Genomic DNA, 14,053 nt, shown 5'->3' with positions numbered 1-14,053 from the left:
AAGTCTCGTGTGTGTGTGTGTGTGTGTAGATCAGAGAACCTCAATTGTCATCCATCAGGTACTGTTCTTTTGTTTTGAGACAGGCTCTTTCAATAGTCTGGAACTCACCAAAGAGGCTTAGCTAGGTGGTTATTAGATACCAAAGATCTGTTTGCGTCCACTTTCCCAGTGCTGGGATCACAAACATGTGCCACAATCCAATCTGATTCTTTTATATTTTGAGGATCCAATACCTCCCCTTTTTTTTGCAAGGCAAGCACTGTACCCAGCTGAGCCTTCACTCTAGATCCATTAATGTATATATATATATATTAACTCAGCTGTGCAGTTCAGTAGTGAGAACTTCGTAGATGACAGAGCCATATCATAATGTTGACAGGTTGGACATGTCTGTGAAGGGTTTTTAGCTTCTAAGTTGGTTGATAAGACAGAGGAGGGTAATCGAGGCAACCTAGAAAGCATTTGGTGTTTGGTGTTTGACTTTGCTCTGTTGATTTCAAGAATCACTGGGGAATGTCTGAGTCAGAGAGTAATAAAACAGATTAAACTTTTATAATATATAGTAAAATATAATCTAACCAAATGTAAATAAGGTGATAATAACAGGGACTGACCTCAAGAATGAATGGTTAGATGCTTGATTGACACAGAGTTACACACTCAGCTATAGGTGCCACAGGAGAGCAGGAGACAAGGTCTTAGGTCTTGCTATGTCTTTACACTACAGAGGGCAAGGGCTACTTCACCCAGGAAACTGCTGTCCCAGTGGGAGCTTGGGTGTAGGGCTGCTACCACAGCCCCTGAGTTTTCAAGAGCAGCTGGAAATCCAGGTCCTTATGTAAAAATCTCACCATTTTTAAATGTTGGCAAGTAATTTAAATTCTACAAAATGCTATGTGGGCCAAGTGTAACACATCTACCAGGCTAAGCTGCTTGTAGGCTACTGGTTTGTAACTTCTGAGTTGAGGAAAGAGGTTTCTTTCTTTCTTTCTTTCTTTCTTTCTTTCTTTCTTTCTTTCTTTCTAATTTCTTCAAAAGATAGAACAAAGTGGTTTTAGGTCTCATGGAATGGCCTTCTGTTACCCTTCTGTAAGCAAAATTCTAATCATTGCTTAAGGGTCTGTGTAATTCTCTGGGACATTTTTCTCCATTATCCTGCCCCTCACCCTTCTCTGTTTTTCCAAAGAAGTCATCGTGTGTGTGTGTGTGTGTGTGTGTGTGTGTGTGTGTGTGTGTGTTGCATCATTTACAGATATTGCTATCTGGGAATAAACAGAAAGCAAATCTGTAGAACAGCAGGAGAAAAGTCAGGCCCAGAAAGACCATGGTGCTGTTGGTATGGACGTAACAGGAGAAGTGAGTGAGAGTCACAGTTCAGCTTCTCGGGATCTGGAGCTGCTGCATGACAGCAATGACCTGCGGATGGGGAGAAGTAGACTGGATCTGCATGGAAGGTGACACTCAAAAAAAAAAAAGGGGGCTCAATACTGAGTTTTCACATGACTTGGCTCTCACTTGAGAAGTGGATTATCTTGGATCTGTAACTATATCTATTTTGAGCTCTTATTGATATGCTGAATGCCAACCTGGGGTTCTCTGTAAAGAAATTTAGGATAAAGAGGTGGTGGATAGCCACTATTTTTGCTGTTTTAATTTCCTTTAATCCATTTCTTGGTTTCCCTAGAAATCCATCCATTCTTTTTCAACTTTTGGTCCAAGGTCTATGAGTGTTTCTTGTTGAAGAGTTGAGCATGTGATGGATACATGACTCTCTCTCTCTTTCTTTCTCTTTCTGTCTCTCTCTCTCTCTCTCTCTCTCACACACACACACACACACACACACACACAGAGAGAGAGAGAGAGAGAGAGAGAGAGAGAGAGAGAGAGAGAGAGAGAGAGAAGGAGAGAGAGTCTTTTTGCAAGGGTTTGAACCTGGAAGGGTCTAAATCTAGAGCAGCTGGCAACTATCACAATGGCTTCTCAAAGGAGTCAAAAGTGTCAGAGCTGGAGATGTAAGGGTTCAGGTGCCTACAGCTAGTTAGACCTAGTTAAAGTTTTTGTTATGTAGTTTATCTTCCTTAAACTGGTTTATTTTTTTTAAATTAATTGTGATCAGAGGGAGTCTCTCCATGTCAAGGAAGGCATGAGAAATGCTTCCTCCAATGAACACTTAATTGGCAAAGCATCTCTATGCTAGTTCCCCTGATTTTTCAGCTCTTCTGTGAAGGTGGTAAAGCAGATGCTCTTATTCCCTCACACAGGGAAGGCACTGAGGGCTTAATGAGGTTGGTGTCCACAGGAAGATGGATTCAGTGTCAGAATAAAATCCTTTCCTTTTGAGTCTGGTTCCAGAGTTTCTCTGCGCCAATAATGTACTAAATTAAACTTCAATAATGTTGAACTAAATGACTCTAAAGTACCCCTGGAAATAGACTCTTGGAGTCATAATTCATGCTGGGTAATTACAAAATAACTTTCTTCTCATTATTTCCCAGCTTTCATACCTCCAAGGGAAGACATGGCGGCAGATGTCGGAGTTGGGATAATTTAGATAATTATTTGGATATCTGGCTAATGGATACGTTTTCTCAGAGTTACTACAACCTGACTGCTTTTAGTTATTGCTTGACAATTAGCAAAAATAGAGACTGTCCATTTCATGTCCCCACACATGTCAAATTTGTTAGTAAAGAAATTATCGAGATAAAGTCAGAGAGATGGCTCCGTGGGTAAAAGTGCTTGCTGACAAGCTTGGAAGACTGGGTTTGATCATAGAAATCTATAAAAAATAAACCCCTAAGATACAGAGGCATGCGTCTATAATCCCAGTAAGGATGAGCAGCACAGACAGGAGAATAGCCTGAAAGCTCTCAGTCCAGCTAACCTGAAGTACTGAGTGTACCAGCAGACGAGACAAGAGAGACCTTGTCTCAGCATGGTGGGGAGTGAGAACAATTCCAAAATGTTCTCTGATCTCCACATATGCACTGCAGTGTGCACAAACCTGTATGTGCGCACACGCAAGTGCATGCTCACACAATACACAAAGTAAGTAAAAAATAAAGCAAGCTCTCCCTCATGCCATTCCATATTTTTGGAATGATTTTCTCATTGCACCTATGTCCTGCCCACTGTTGGGGTCTTGGTTTCAACAACATTGATGCGGAATAGTTGCCCTTCCTGAGGGATAGTTTTTGCCCTCTCTTATCCTCAATTTGCCTGTGTTCTATTTTTCACATTTTCCACAACTAAAAATTTGCTTAAAATGCTCTTTATCATTAAATGTTTATAAGTATGCAAGCCTCATTTTTGTATCCCTGACACCCAATTCAACGCTTGATGTGTTCTCTATAAATATTTGTCAGTTGAGTAGATGGCTGAAAGTGTGGCTTATCCCAGGATATCTTAGAAAAGGTGTCCAGTGGACCGTGGGGGATTTAGGGAAAATCAGACTTGGAGAGCTTAGCTTGTTGGCTTTCTGAACGAAGGATGGGTTGGATGGAGGGAGATTAATTCTGAGAAGCAATGGTCATTTTCAGGAACAGAAGAACCAGAATGCCAAGTACCAAAACCATGGGCTTAGCGATAGAAGTAGAAGACAAGGTGGGAGTCAGAGGGATGGCTGGAAACGGGAAGAGAGCCGCATAGGAGCCAGTACAGAATGGGGCTCATGGAGAAGGGGGGCCCACACTGTTTTTCTGTACCTCTGTGCGGTACACCTGATTCACGCCTCGGTTACTTTTCCAATTATTTATACGCCGATTGTAGCGGTTGGCAGGTTTCCAAGTGGCAGTGTGATTTCTGTTTTCTGTCTGTAATTCTCACCTCTTCAGGTTAGCAGGCACAAGTCCTCTGACCTTGCTGGTGAAGGTGGCACCTCTCATTTTAGCAGGGTTTGCAAATGGCAGATGTCTCACGCTTTCTCCACACCAAGTCTTCAGAATAGTCGCTGGGTTGGGGACTGTGGAGATGGCCCAGAGGGGGAAGTGCTCCACATGCAAACATGAGGAACTGAGTTTGGACCCCGTGCCCAACGTGAACGCTGGACGTGGCAGCTCGGGCCTGTAACGGTTCCTGGTTTCGAGCGCTTGCATGAGATCGGCATGCTGTAGCTTTTATACGTGGTAGTTTAATTGAATCCTCCTTTGAATCCCATCATGTTTTTATTATTGGCTTCATCTTACAGGTGGGACAACCGAGAGGCAGGATGGCTTCCTGAAGTGATCGTGGAATAGTCAACATGGAGTTGGGGATGAACCTCAGGCAGAGCTTTCTTCATGACCCCCTTGGGTTGGTGGAAGGACTGAGCCACCCAGGGCACCTGATGGGGACTTTGTCGCTGAATCTCCAGTCCTGTACTTCAGTGCAGGAGAGAGACAGATGGGGGAGGGGGAAGTGCCAGTTTAGCGTTAATGCAGCTCAGGGTTGCTGGTGGGGTCAAGGAACTTCCACTCAATGGCTTAGTTTCTTGAAGGAAAAAGAAAGTGTTTCTCTAGTGAATATTAAAACGAAATTCAAGCCAGGTGGAGAAAACAGTGTTTTAAACAGGGTTTAGCAGGGTTCTTTGTCATTTTCCGGCGAGAACGTTTTTGTGCTTTATTGAACATTAAGCAGGGGCATGCGCGGGGGTGGGGTATCCTCTGTGACTAGGTTGAGGGATTTCTGGTATTCACCCCAGGGCTGCCTGCTCTCCCTAGTCACATTCCAGTCCCTGCCAGGGCAGCTGAAGGGCAATCAATGAAGCAGCAGGCGAACAGCATGAATAGGGAGCAGATGAAAGCCTCCCTCCCCGGCTCTTTTCTGAGAGAAAATGCAACTAGACCACATGAAACAGTCTGAGGAAGCTGAGGACTGCAGTGGATGAAGCTGGGCCCATCACCTCCCACTCCCTGAGCTCCATCCGGCTAGTCTGACGTCATAGCGAGGCTGGGTTCTGATGGGGAGGTGCCTTAGAGTCCTATTCAGTCCCTTCTGTCCCATATCCTCCCCCTTCCCTGTGAGGAAGAGGAAGCCCTGGTTCGCTAGCAGGAACCCAGTTTGCACCCAGGAGTCTGGTTTTCATCACACCTGCTGGCCTGCATCCCTTGGCTGGGCTTACTTGCTCCTTGCTCGTGGGGAGGTCCGACAGTGATGCCAGACATTGCTGTCTCCTCTGCTCTCACTGTCCAGTTCCTGTAAGCTACTATGACTGCTCTGCACCACAGAAAACCAGGCCCAGAGCGCCCGTGGCCTCCTCCTGGATCCTCCTTTGCTCTCCAGCTGAGCGAGCTGCTCCTCAGCTCCTGTTCTGAGGCTGTTGACCTTGCTCTGATGCCTGCCCCAGATCAGCTCTCTACCGTAAATGTTTAGAGGTTTTAAAGGGGTGAGCTGGTAACTTCTTGGCCCGTGGTTTCCTCAGCCTGGCTTCCCAGACCTTCTGAATAGCTCTTATTAACCAACAACAGCATTTCTCTGTATCAGAGCGGAGGTCTCTTTTTGGGGAACCATTAAACCTACAAACGCATTCTGTTCCATAGCATCTTGCACTTTTTCTCTTGCAGTACTTGTTAGTCTTGTAAATGCGGACTTGATACTGTCTATTCCTAATATTTTGCGTTTTTCTTTTTGGCAGTACTGGGATTGAATCTATGGCCTTATGTATGTGAGGCAAGCATTCTTCCACCGAGCGATAGCCTCAATTCTTATTTTTACCAGTCCTCTGAAATCACCGTGGGACTAGCAATGAGAACTGGGATCTTCTGTTCTCACAGTGTGTTCTAGGTTCTGTACACCCTATTGAATTGAGAATCTATGATTTAGGTGTTATCATTACTTTGGCTTTATAGGTGAGACATTGGAAGATCAGGGTAAGAGACAGTAAGGATTGGGGACAGGTAGAAGGCTGGGGTTGGATCTCTGTTACCAAATGGACTGGATATAGAGGTGAATGCTCCGTTCATACCCCCTTTTCCTTTTTGAGGTAGGGTGTCACTATTTAGCACAGAACTTCTTGAAACTCGCGATCCTCCTGTTTCTGTCTCCTGGGTACTAGAAGTTTGTCACCAGGCCAAATGTGTCCTTTGTATTTGGGGAATCTAGTGGGTAGATTGGAGACAGATGTGCTGGCAAGATGCAGGGGCCAGAGCAGGGACTCCTGGGAAGAGATTCAGACAAGCAGTGAGGAAGACTCTTATCAGTAAGAACTCTTGATTTAGCTGCTTGGACATTTGTATGTGGTCAGAGAAGAACTTGATCTGAACGTTGGAGAGGGGGCTAAGGCTCAAGTGGAGCAAAGCAAGGCGGCCTTTAAGTTGCCTTTCAAGTGTAACAGTCTAGGTTGCTTTATAAACCTTAGAGAAACCAATGAAGCCTTTGCAAATATGCAGCAGCCCAGCCCTAGTGCTCTCCTCTTAGTAAAAGCAGTTGAGAGGATGTTCATGCTGTTGCAGTGAATGCCAACGTCAATAAGGCCTGAAGCCCTCTGGGGATTAGTATCACTGTTCAACCATCTAGGATTTGTTTTAACCACCACTGGTATTTATGGAGTGATTACAATATACCAGCCAGGCCCGTAAATTCTGGGCACACGTAAGCTCAATTCTAATAAAGCTGCGTGATCATAGTATATGAGTCAGGTAAAGAAAAGAGGACAAAGTAACCTGAGTCCTCAGTAGACTAACACAGCCAAACTTGTTTCTTTTCTTTCTTTTTTAAAGTGCAAAAGGGTTGGTTTAATTTTCTAACCCTTCCTGCCTAAAAAATGTGGCCTGTAAGGACGTTATGGTCATGAAAAAGACAAGGGGACAAGGTCTTGGGTGGAGCAAGGGCTCACATGCCTACTGTGTTATTCCAATGGGAATAGAAAGCCTGCCATGAAGTCAGCGCTGAGTACACAGTCATGGTAACAGTAAGGATGCTCTGGAAGGCCTTAGGGGTGACAGGCAGGTGCCCAGAAGTGAGAAGGGGCAAGAAGGGACGTTTGACACCAATACACCTGGAGTCCTCTATGCTCCTCTCAGGAAGTTCAGTCTAGAATAAGTTAAGAGACCATTCTCACCAACATCTGTTCCCATCTCATCAGAGATGGCAATGGTTGGCATGCTGGTTCTCTTTCCCTTATTTATCCATATATATATTTAATGCATATTTAATGCATGTGTTGGGTTAGTGACACTCTCAAATCCAAGAAGCCTGCCTGCCTTGCCTGGCCATTGTCAGATTTAGTGGGGTGTCTGCTACCTCACAGGCTTTCTCTGAACTCAAGCGTCTGCCTGACAGCCTCTTCTGTCCGTGTGCCCGTGCCGTCTGTCTGGTCTCAAGACAGCCAGGCTTTACTTATTTCTCACACTCTCAAGCTGTGTCTTCCTTCCCTTCTCTGCCTCGTTCCTGGGTCTATATGAACCCAGGACATGAGAGACGGGAAAGGCACGCACATTTATTCAGAAACAATTTTGCAGAGGAATTGCAGGCTTTGCCTGTAGTCAGATGTACTCTGCTGTTTCCTGATAAGTGATATTGGCCGAATTACTCATGTCTCAGTTTTCTTATCTGTAAACTGGGGATAATAAAATAACTGAATTCAGAGGATCAAGAAGATTAAATGAAGCAATCCTCATAGCCTGGAAAGAGCATTAGCCAGCATTTTAGGTATAATAACAAAGACAGTTATCATTATTGTAACCCAAATCTGCCACTGAAGCTTCTTATTTCCACCCCACTGTGTATCGTCAAGTATTCTCTTGATGCAAAGCCTGGAAAGATGAACTGATTTTTTCTCTGCATTTTGGTATATTTGCAGGAAATTCTGGAGAAGGGTATGTTTAGGAAGCATTACTGAGAGACATAGCAGGTGGCCAGGTGATAATGATTGAAAACAAGGTTCCTTCTGTCTACAAGAACAACTGAGTGGGATTCTGGTGTCTAATCAGATAAAATACACTTTCTTAAAAAAAATTATTTATTTATTTAAAGATTTCTGCCTCCTCCCCGCCACCGCCTCCCATTTCCCTCCCCCTCCCCCGATCAAGTCCCCCTCCCTCATCAGTTCAAAGAGCAATCAGGGTTCCCTGACCTGTGGGAAGCCCAAGGACCGCCCACCTCTATCCAGGTCTAGTAAGGTGAGCATCCAGACTGCCTAGGCTCCCCCAAAGCCAGTACATGCAGTAGGATCAAAAACCCATTGCCATTGTTCTTGAGTTCTCAGTAGTCCTCATTGTCCACTATGTTCAGCGAGTCCGGTTTTATCCCAGGCTTTTTCAGACCCAGGCCAGCTGGCCTTGGTGAGTTCCCGATAGAACATCCCCATTGTCTCAGTGTGTGGGTGTACCCCTCGCGGTCCTGAGTTCCTTGCTCGTGCTCCCTCTCCTTCTGCTCCTGATTTGGATCTTGAGATTTCTGTCCGGTGCTCTAATGTGGGTCTCTGTTTCATTTCATCGCCTGATGAAGGTTAATATTCAGGAGGATGACTATATGTTTGTCTTTGGATTCACCTTCTTATTTAGCTTCTCTAGGAATGTGAATTATAAGCTCAATGTCCTTTATTTATGGCTAGAAACCAAATATGAGTGAGTACATCCCATGTTCCTCTTTTTGGGTCTGGCTTACCTCACTCAGGATAGTGTTTTCTATTTCCATCCATTTGTATGCAAAATTCAAGAAGTCCTTGTTTTTTACTGCTGAGTAATACTCTAATATGTATATATTCCATACTTTCTTCATCCATTCTTCCATTGAAGGATATCTAGGTTGTTTCCAGGTTCTGGCTATTACAAACAATGCTGATAAAATACACTTCTGGAGACTTCATATGTGATTCAAAGGGAAGGAGAGCATGGTAAATTCTTGCCAGAGGATGTGAGATCAGTGAGGACAGTAAAACCAGACCATGGTAAGAGGTGTTGTTTCCTAGCCTCCACACCTGGAAGTCTAGCATCATCTTTTACTCCCAAAGCTTGTCCTTCAGAGGCTAGAAAAGAGGTCACCTCCTGATGATATCACCTCATGGACTCTGCTCTCAAGGGTGTCACCCATTGCTCAGTGACTCACAGGCCTTACTGGAAATCTCATAATGACCCTAGTCTCTGTGGGGAAGGACATTATCTTGGCGTTGGAGCTTTTCACTGGCTTACCATGCATCTCTTCTAATACTTCCTGAGAAGATGAGGTAGACCTAGTGGTGTAGTTTCTAGGGACATGCAATAGGGAGGAAATGGTGCTGGTGTCCTGCAGGTGCTGAGTCCAGGGATCTCCCATCTAGCACACACTCCAGGAGGGTCAGGTCTCCCCCTCCACTTTCCTTCTTCCAATCTGGGAAGATCTGACACAAGGAGCATGAAGAGCTTTCCAGAAGGCTGCATTAGTGAGTTCCTATTCCTTCTCACGTGAGGAGTTGGAAACTTCTGACCTCAAAATGCAAAGAGACTGGAAACATGCAAATCAACAGCTCTCAGGTCCATAAAAATAGCTCAGCGTTTCCCTTCTCCCCTCTCTCCAGAATCAGAACTGCTGTATCCCCATGCCCTTTCTTTTTCCTTCTTGTTCCTTACCTCTATATATGCTCCTTCCCTGTATCTCTCTGTCTCTGTCTGTTTCTTCCATTTGTTCTCTTTATTCCCCCGTCTCATTGCCCCCATTTCCTTTTTTCCACATTTCCTTTGTACGTTCTTATTCCAGTGCCTTCCAAATCAGGATGTAGTAGGCATATAGGATGTCTATCACCAGAGTCTGGAAGCACAGCACATTGATATTGGCAGGAATCCTGAGGTGTTTTGGATCTCCGGTTCCTATGTTGGGGCATCAGGATGACAGGGAAGCTCATGGCCTTGCTAGAGAATGACCTTGGGCAGGTAGCTCTACCCATGGGAACATCTACATTGGAGGGTTGCTAGGAACACATGAAGCAGTGCAGATGCCTTGTTCAGAGAAATTGAATCGGCCAACAATTACCAGCCATTATTCTCAGAGATAACTCTGGTGCAAACCCAAGCAAGGCCTGGGCATCAGTAAGTGAACAGGCTTGGGGCTGTCTGGGAAATGCTATGTAATTCATTGCCTATGACAACCAGTGATGACAAACTTGGGGTTACCATTGAGTAAACACAAAACTCCTGGCTTTGCGTTTTCATAGCTGTATTGAGTTTAACTCAGGTCTCATCAAAGGCAGTTTTAGACCTCACGGTCTCTGTCTGTGAACTGCCATGGACCATTGTTCTGCCTGTGTCCTATCTGCCTGTACTCTTTAGTTGGCTAATACAACTCTGACTTCATTTTTGGGGGGCTTGTTTAAAAAAATCTATATATCTATTCATTAACAAGAAAGATCTTGAAGTTGGGTGGGTGGGTAGATCTGAGAGGTATTGTGGGAAGGGCAAGAACATGATCAAAACTTAAGAAATTCTCAAAGAATAAATGAAAATAAAAATAAAAAGTTTAATGTTTTCAAAAAAGAAGTACTGTATTTTCAGGATCATGTTTCAGGTAATATTAGTTGGACTTGGAAATGACGGAACTTCTTTTTTGGAAGGAAATCACGTTCCAGTTAGGAACAAGGCTCGTCCGTATACGTTAGTGATGGCCACGAGCATTTCTTTCACAGCCACTGTGTATTGTGGTCAGGACTTGTCATGGACTAACGAACAGTGTTTACATTGCAATCCCAAGAGGCAGCACTTCTACCCCACTCACCTCTGCTGTAGAGACAAGGACCAAGTGTGGCTTAGGGTGCTCAGGTGACAATCGCTTTACAGTTGTAGAGGTAGTGTACACCACTTGGCGTGGGAGCTCAGGAATCCAGACACACACTGAGTTAGCCTGCCTCCTAACTCTAACCCAAGACAGGCTCATTTAAACGTCAGAACAATAGAACTATCGTACCACCCAGCTATTCCACTCCTGAGAATATACCCAAAGAGCCTAGTATCCTAACACAGATATTGTGATGTCCATGTTTATTGCTGCTCTCTCCCCACTACTGGGGCTGTGGCAGCAGTCTAGATTTTCACCAACACATGAGTGAGTAGTGATACACAAGCAATGGGACTTTATTCATCTGTAAAGAAAAACGACATCACGAAATTTATAGGAAAATGGATGGACCTGGAAAGTATAATATTAAGCAAGGCAACCCATTAATTACACATTATTTCTCATATGCAGACCCCGGCTTGTGTTGTTCATGTGTGTGGATATAAGTTTGGGTGAGTACAGTTATAGGCCATGAGTCAGAAGGAGAGTAGAAAATGGGGCTGGGAAGTGGGGGAAGGCAGTGGAATACAAGTGACATGAAAACAGAGATAGTTATGGATGGGGGGCATAAGTAGGGGTCAGGAGGATGAGAGACAAGAGAGAGCGAGGAGAAGGACCACCAAATTTTGTTTGAAAATGCTGTAGTGAAATCTCTGTGCACTGTGAACACTAATTTGAAAAGCTTAAGGTCTAGCAAGATGGCCCAGCAGGGGAAGATACTCGCCGTAAAAGCCTGGCAACTCATGTAAAGATGGAAGGAGGGAACCAACTCCACAGAATAGTTACTGACTTCCACACGCATGCCATCATGATTCTACATAATAAAAATCCAATCCAATTTAAAACAAAATGTCCCCGTTGATTAGAGCAAGCAGCAGCGGTAGTATTGTTGTGTTACTGGAACTCAGATCCCGGAGGAGAAGGAAATAAGGAAGGGACACGGGGGAGGGTAAGATGTGACAGAGGGAGATGGATGGGGGAGGTGACAGGTTGAGAGAAGGCACAAAATTAGGAAATGCCAGCAATGATCTTCCGTAGAGTCGCAGGGTCACAGCAAAATAAACTGTGCCCTAGCTGTGGTACAGCTGTCACGATTACTAGTGAGGCCTGATGGATGGTTGTCAATGGACATTGCAATCACTGCTAGCAACAGGTTCCTGCCATAGCCCTCCGCTTCTGGGCTCTGTCAGTGTTGGGACTGTGGGTTTTCCGGACAGGATGAGTCGGCTTGGAAGGCTGACTTGCTCATCACTTGCCGTGAGTGCTTAGTAGCATGCCTGCTTTCTTTATACCCCCCGGGAAGATGATGGGAAATGTCTCCTGACATTGCTAGATTATCCCTGAGTGGGGCCACACCAGCCCTGCTGATGAACAGACTGGAGAGGTAGGAAAACCCAACTTCTCATGCTCTGGGGTTAGCGTTGAAGTGAGTTTTGTCAAAATATTTCTTGTCTCCAATCCTGGGGTTGCTTACTAAAAATCAGAGGTAGCCAGAGGCTGGATATGGTTGTTGGTTCACTCAGGAAGCAAGGCAGAAGGATTATGAGTTTAAGGCTAGTCATGCTATATAGTGGAACATTATCTTTTAAAAAATAAAAGCCTGACTGCTTTTGGTTGGTTGAAGTTCCCTAAGGACCCTTTTAAACTTAGGCTGTCAGCAGTGGCCTCAGAAGTGTGGCCAGCGGCTCCTGCTGCCTGTTGCCCCTGCATTATTCAGTGCAGTGACACCCATACCCCATGCTGGGTAAACTGGCAGCAGCTGGCTCTGTGCTGAGCCCAGGGCTAATCTACTGTCTTCCAGAGCAGGTGTGTGAAGGGCGCTTGGTGTTACTTTCCACAGCAACACCTAGGTGACATCTTTAATTATAGTCAAAGAGAGCCAGGCTCAGGAGGTGGCAACGAGCAGTTCTTGGGTGTGAGAAAGCGATTAACACCAGGATTTGGGCCAAGTGGAGCCGCTGAAGTCATTTCCTGAGGTCCTAGTGGAAAGTTTGGCCTTTCCATTTCCTTCGAGGACTCAGGTCCCTCTCCCTTTGTCCTGGGATGAAGCAAATGTTCCAGGCAAGGGAGCAATTGTTGGGGAGGCCTTTGGCGATGAATTTAGGATCAGGATAGACAATGGTGAGGTGCCAAAAGCCTCCAGCATTGCTGCTACTGTGCTTTGTGGGAAAAGAGGACCCGCTGGGGTAGACTTTGCTACCGTGGAAAAAAGAATTAGAATCTCAGAGAGGGATGGAGACTGAATGGGAGTTCCTAGGAACCGCAGCTGTCATACATTGTCCTTACAGGGAGGTACTCTTAAGATGAGGATTAAGGTGAGCAAAGCCATTTGCCTGATGATGTTTGTTTATTAGGGGCAGAAAAATTCTCAAAATCTAGATGGAGGATAGGAGTAGATCCCAAAACATGTTTCCTGACTTGTATGTGAAGTTAGGGGTTTGGTTCCAAAAAGTCCTTCTCCACTGATTTGAGATCTGTCACTCTGTCCACCAGGCTGTCTATCAGACCCTGGAATGCAAGCTCTGAGATTTTGCCATCTTGTATAGCCTCTAGCTTTTGTATGTTTCTCCCAGAAGTGGGAGGGAAAATATAGCGTGTGTGTGTGTGTGTGTGTGTGTGTGTGTGTGACGAGCTGGGAGACAGTGATAGAGAGGGAAGACATCTGATCAGAAGCTAGAGAGCCAAAAGGAAGCAGACATGGGTAAGCTGGTGATGGGGGCAAGGGTGAGATAAGGGGTCAGGAAGATGAAAAGGCTTTTGGGAACTGGGCAATGGAGGGGAGGAACAGAGGATAGATAAGGGAGGAGACTTGGGCATTAAACAGAGAAACAGATAAGAAGACAGTGGTGAGAGAGTGACAGAGAAGGACACATGAGAGACAGAGAGGAGGGACACACACAAGAGGGGGGGAAGGAGGAGAGGGAGAGGGAGAGGAGTTTGGTTAGAATCACTGTTTCCAGATGAGTGAGCCTTTCTAACACCTGAGGATGTGATACCATCTTTATCTCTTTTCTCCAGGCTGTGGCTCTGGTAGGACAGCCTGGCATGACCGTGGTACCCAGTGATTAAGGGGGCTAGTCTCATGCCCTGCTCTGTCCACAGGAAGGATTTGACTTCTCCCCATCCTTGCTTCTCTCCTTTCTCACTTTATTCTTCAACAGTTGCATTGAAAAATTTTGTTTCAAACATAAGGGAAACCAGGGGAAGGGAGGAGACTAGCAAGTGGGGGTGAACAGGATTAAAGGGAGTAGGTGGATATAGTCAAAGTGCATGGTGTACCTGAGAGAAATTACATGAAATCTGGCATGCTGTACAATGCATACATTCCAGT

This window comes from Microtus pennsylvanicus, chromosome 9, assembly GCF_037038515.1.
Source record: "Microtus pennsylvanicus isolate mMicPen1 chromosome 9, mMicPen1.hap1, whole genome shotgun sequence".
Taxonomy (NCBI): domain Eukaryota; kingdom Metazoa; phylum Chordata; class Mammalia; order Rodentia; family Cricetidae; genus Microtus; species Microtus pennsylvanicus.
Note: the sequence above shows the minus strand (reverse complement) of the source record.